Source organism: Hyaena hyaena, unplaced genomic scaffold, assembly GCF_003009895.1.
Source record: "Hyaena hyaena isolate Hyena2069 unplaced genomic scaffold, ASM300989v1 scaffold_1046, whole genome shotgun sequence".
Lineage (NCBI taxonomy): Eukaryota > Metazoa > Chordata > Mammalia > Carnivora > Hyaenidae > Hyaena > Hyaena hyaena.
The window spans coordinates 468996-474835 of record NW_024081683.1 but is presented as its reverse complement, the minus strand read 5'-3'; the positions used below and the strand labels follow the sequence as shown (position 1 = coordinate 474835).

Here is a 5840-nt window from a genome sequence, read left to right as displayed (position 1 = left end):
ATATTCTCACCCTTTCCCAGGCTTTGTTCAAATGTAAGCTCATCAGAGAGGACTTCCCCAATTATAAAAAGTTGTCTTGTATTTAGCCTACCTTATTTTTAACCATGCAGTTATCCATTTCTGGAATATAATACATTTATTGATCTAATACCTATTCTCCTCTGCTAGAGTGTAAAGTCCATGAACAGAGACCTTTTTTTTTTTTTCACTATTTCCATGGACTCGAGAACAGTGCTTTACATGTAGTAGCCACTCTTTAATTATTTGTTAAATGAATAAGGACACCAGGAGTCCCAGGAAGGAGAAAAGAAGCCTCACAAAAACAATACAGACAAGGACCAGGAAAAATCACATACCACAAAGAGGCTACCCATTTGGGCTTGTGAAAAGAAAGGAGTTAGTAACCATGTTCAATATCTTAAGACCAAGAGATATGAATGAGGTAATATCCACTTGATGCAGGTGTAATATCCCACAAGTCCATTCTGAGAAAGATGGAAACAGTAATAATCTCAATACTTCTGGATGGCAAGAGTTTTCCCTGTAAGATATAAATTTGAGTCTTGCATCAGGGCAGTCCCTGATACCACTCTCAAGCTTCCTTAGTGTTTTTTATATCAGCAGAGTTCATTCCCTCTGATAGATGACTAATGAAATGTTCTACAGACATCCAAAATAAGTAATTTATGTAAACAGAGCACAAGGAAATCAGCTACACAATCAGACTTTCAAGGAGCTTGTAGTACATAAAAAAAAAAGTTTAATTGATTTTTTTAGCCATTAGGGTAAGACAGCTGTTTGTTCCTAACTACTGTTAAGATTATTGCTTTGGTAGATGAACTGCTCTTCTGAAAGAGGCAGCTTTTAGTAGGTTGCCGCTATATTGATCACAAATAGAAATTATATGACAAAAGTTCCCAGTGAACATTAGTTCATATTTCTTTTTATTCCATGTTTCCATTTTTCTTAGGTCACTTGACTTAGAGAGTAGCTCATATGCCCACATAAGTACTCTTCCTTTATGTTTTCCATTATTTGTACTCTGTATAAATGTTTTCTCTTCTTCACTATCTCTTTGGATTAATGACCATTTAAAATATCAGGTTGAAATGTGGTTTTTGTCTTGAGTATTCAGCTCCTAAAAGAATGGTGAACCCAATGTAATATAAGTCAATATTTAACATGCATACATCCTGTAATAAGATTCATTCCTATTTGGGTATTAGCACTTTAGGATAGCATCTGTCTTTTAATTGCATTTTTAATGGTATTTGATGATGCATTTCATCATCCAGGAGAACCTAAGAGATGGTGTAAATAGATATGTAGTGAATGGTACACAACAACATATTAGCTTAGTATAAATACCCCCATACAATCAGAAGGATATGGTACTTCAACCAGACATTCAAACTTCTTTTGAGGAAATCATAATGTATATTTAGGTGAGGTACAGAAAATTATGCATTTATCTATAATCTAGCTGCTTACATGTATTTCAAGGAGTGCCTAAGTGCATGTTTATTTAATATAACCTTATATTTAAAAAATCAAGAAAGAGGAGTGCCTGAGTGGCTCACTCGGTTGAGTCTGGCTCTTGATTTCAGTTCAGATGATGATCTCATGGTTCATGAGATCGAGCCCTCATGAACCAGCTGGTCTCTGTGCTGACAGCTAACATGTTAAATTCAAATAAACTTAGGAATTACTTATACAAAAATATAGCAAACACGTATCATTAGGAAAAAGTAAGGGTGAAGAAGTTCTTATATTAGCTGCATGGGAAAAAATACTGATTTTGTTTATTTTTCCTTCTCCAAATTGTTGACTTTATAAGGCGATTAATGGAAAATAACAAATATATACAACTCAATTTGATCTTTCATTGCTGACTCAATTTGAATTTTAGGCCAGCAATTTCCCAAGATAAGAAAACTTTTATAATTTTAATATTTTAAAATTTTATAAAATTCACACAATATTCTTTTCTCAAAAAGTTCGTGTCTTTTTTCAAAATAAACAAATTTCTCATATTACCAACTTCCTTTTATACTTCATATATTCATTCATTATTTCATTTATTGGGAATCTAATAGGTACCTCATCTATTTAATTTTTGTGCCTGCTGTACTCCTCATGTTCTTGTGTCATCATGGTACACAAAAACTACCCTAGATCCTTATCTTAAGCCTCCAACAACTGAAACATTCCTTGTTTTCAAATTGCTATTTTCTTCGCCTTGCTCACCCTCACTATTGAAGGGCCATGTTTGCCCTAATGATTCTAGCTGAGGAAATGCAGGCCATCTACTTAGGCTAATATATACTAACACAACAATGAATCAACCATTAGAACCCAATCATTCCCTGTGTACCAAGTCAATGAAAGTTAATTCAAACACTGCAATTTGGTGGGTTTGCCAACAAAATCATAGTGAATTAAGAAGGATGTTAGGAATTGTGCTTTCGCTTGTTTTTGTTCTGTTTTGTGGACAAAGACTTAGACAAGCGCAGAAATCAAATCCTCTTTTGCAGCTCAGAACTCATAGCTCAGTATGAGTTTTGATGCGTATTAGAAGGAACAAGATCACTACAGCCGACTAAAGTGATGGTGGGGGGGTTGATAAACTTGAAGATTGGTTTCAGGACTATAGAATAACTAAAAGCACAGGATATAAGGGAAATTTTAGCTATGGTGAATTAATATTCTAATTTTGATGTTGGTATGAAATAAAGATGCCTTCTTGTTTTAGATAAAAAAAGGCAAGAAGGATGTTAGGAATTTGAGTGGACACTGTTCTCCAGCACAATGAAATCCCACGATATAGGTATGGTCTATCACTTCTGTCATCACATGAAAGTTGTTGTGGAATCATATACTCCATTTGGAGCTCAAATGTGCTCCTACAACCAGAAAAATCTCCAAGATAGAGTCTCAGGTGTTAACAACGATCAGCCTTCAGTGGTAGAGTTTAGAGTTGTGCAGATGGGAGAGGGTGGAAACAGCATCTGCTCCATAAAGGAACAGTGGCAGCAATCAAAAACAATCTCACCATTATCTTCCCACACCCAAGTCTTCACAAGTAGGAATGCGTCACAGTTAACTTAATGCATCATCATTATTATTATTTAACTGAACCATCATCATCTGCACCCAAAAACATTTACTGAGTCCTCTGTGAAAATCTTTGTGTGGAAGAACATAAAAGAGTATAGAAAGAGTATAGGCATTCTAGAAACTTCCTAGTCAAATAAGGTTCAAAATAATTACAAAAGAATAGATGAGGGGCACCTAGCTGGATCAGTCAGTTAAGCAATGGACTCTTGATTTCGGCCTAGGTCATGATCTCACAGTTCATGAGATCAGAGCCTGCTTGGGATTCTCGCTCTTCCTTTCTCTCTGCCCCTAACCTGCTTATGCTGGTGTGCATGCACACTCACTCCTCCTCAAAATAAATAAACTTTAAAAAAGATAGATAAATAAATAGCAGCATGAGATAAAGGTACTATGTAGCCTGGACATTATTAATTCACAGACATTTTAACAACAATGACCTTAGATATTCTTCAGCCTAGCCCCAATGTTGAGTCACATAGAGGTTAAGTGGGTTATCCAATGTTGCATGACTTAAAACTGGCACCAAAACCCCTGATATTGACTCTAAGTGCTGAAATTAATTAAAGAAAGTAACTTGGTCTATATAAAGCCAAGACAGGAAAAGAAGTCACTATTTCTGTTAATATATTCACCATTTTATGTTATAATATCCAAAATCAATTGCAGTAGGTGGGTCTATGTTCATCCTGTGAGCCCCTTGTTTTGCTGCTGTCAGGTTTCATAATGACCAGAAGGAAATCATAAGTTTCAAACATACTATGATCCGTTTTAGTGATCAGAACATCCAGTTATCATGTAACAATCTGTCTCTGCTATTTATTCTTCATTTATTAAATGAGTTGGTGGGACTCACATATTAGTATTTGTGAGGAAAGTCTAAAAAATTAAATGCCTATTTTATTCAGCTTTGAAATGAGCAATCTTGCTTACTAGAAATATTATATTCTTATTTAAAGTAGATACCATAGAAGGAAACAGTCAGTTCTTAGAAAAAGAGAATAGTGAAGCCATGTTGTAAGAATGTCACCCAAACATAAAGATAGTCATTTTTCTTAGTGCCCATAGGGTAAACCAGAGGGAAAAAAAAGATAAAAAGTAATTTCTCAGATAAGTAAATGAAAATTGCATTCACAGTCACAATACTATTTATTTTGTCACAATTAAAATCCTCAAGTATATACGCCACCTCAGAGTCACCAAGGTTACTCTTTGAAGACCTTAAGAAAGACACACAAACAGTGGGGATGAGCACTGGGTGTTATATGGAAACCAACTTGACAATAAACTATTTTTAAAAAGAGGGGGTGGGGCGCTTGGGTGGCTCAGTTGGTTGGGCGTCCGACTTCGGCTCAGGTCATGATCTCATGGGTTCAAGCCCCGCGTCGGGCTCTGCGCTGACAGCTAGCTTAGAGCCTGTTTCAGATTCTGTAGCTCTCTCTGACCTTCCTCTGCTCACACTGTCTCTCTCTCTCTCTCAGAAATAAATAAAACATTAAAAAATTTAATAAAAAGATAAACAACAAAAAACAATATTGACACATAATAATGGTATTTGTCTCCTCCAAAGGACAATAGGTACCAAACAGATCTTTGTTCATTAGGAAATGTTCAAAACTCAAAAAAAAAAAAAAAAAAAAGGTTCAAAGCTCGTACATTATCAACATGGATAGCAGTGGCAGGCAGATGTTTGAGAAATGAATAAAGAATGAAATCACAAAGCACTCAGAAAAAATATGAGGTAGTAAAAATAGGAAGTGATAAAAACTATCCAGCATACTTTCCTAAAGGGTAAATCTTTTCAGGAAATGTAGAAATTTTAAAAGATAATATGAGTCCACTAAAGTGAATCACCAGGTACTAGCAAACCCCAAATGTGTTTTAAATTTGTGCCACATAAAGTCTACAGAAATCCAGTGGAGATGGGGGTGGCTGGGAATGAAGGAGGGGCATGTTGAGGACATCTAATTAGCAATAAGTAACCAACTACCTTATTGAGGAGCATTTGTATTCCATTAATTCAGCCAAGCACTTGGCTGGTAGTAAATACATTTTTGTTGTAGTAAACGAAAAAGAATGGAGAAAATCTGCTTTGTAGACACAGAATCAAACTAATGAGACAGTCAAGAGAAGGCTGTAATGAACTTAGGAATGAGGAAGAACAGATTCACTAATACATAAAATTCTGTATTAAGATCATAGATGTTTAGAAGAGAAATTTACTTAGGGAAGGGCTGGAAACAGAAGTATCCATCCAAATTTAGAACTATGGAAGCATCAAGATGAACAAAATTAAGCTTTTCTTTTGTAGGGCACAAGGGAGAAATTACTTTATGGATTTTGCTTGGGAATCCCCTCTTTAATTATGCAAAAAAATTATATACTGTGAAGTTCAAGCAGCCTCACAAAGCTTTAACTACATCTCAATTAAATGGCATAGGGAACTGCAAGGAACCCAGACAGAAATGAAAACAAGCATGTGAGCAACTTTATTCAAGTTAAGATTTTTTCCAAAGTAGAATTTTTTAAAAAATAAATGGAAAAAATAATTCCCTATCTTCCACTGTTTTGTCCACTTAACTTGAATCTCATGCCCAGCTCATTAGTGACATAGGACCCTCATTATTTGAGTGAAATATTGCAGCTATGGGTTTTCATCTGCTCAGCACATTTCTTATCTTCCTATAACTGGGAGTAATATGCCTTTGTATTTTTGGGTGCCATTT

General features: G+C 35.3%; 1 non-coding gene across 1 annotated transcript; it reads left to right on the top strand.

The window, feature by feature from the left end:
* Window positions 1-2458: 2458 nt before the first annotated feature.
* LOC120223832 lies at window positions 2459-2585 on the top strand. Its single transcript, XR_005526378.1, has one exon. It is a non-coding gene; the product is annotated as a small nucleolar RNA SNORA40 (small nucleolar RNA).
* The last annotated feature ends 3255 nt before the right edge of the window (window positions 2586-5840 follow it).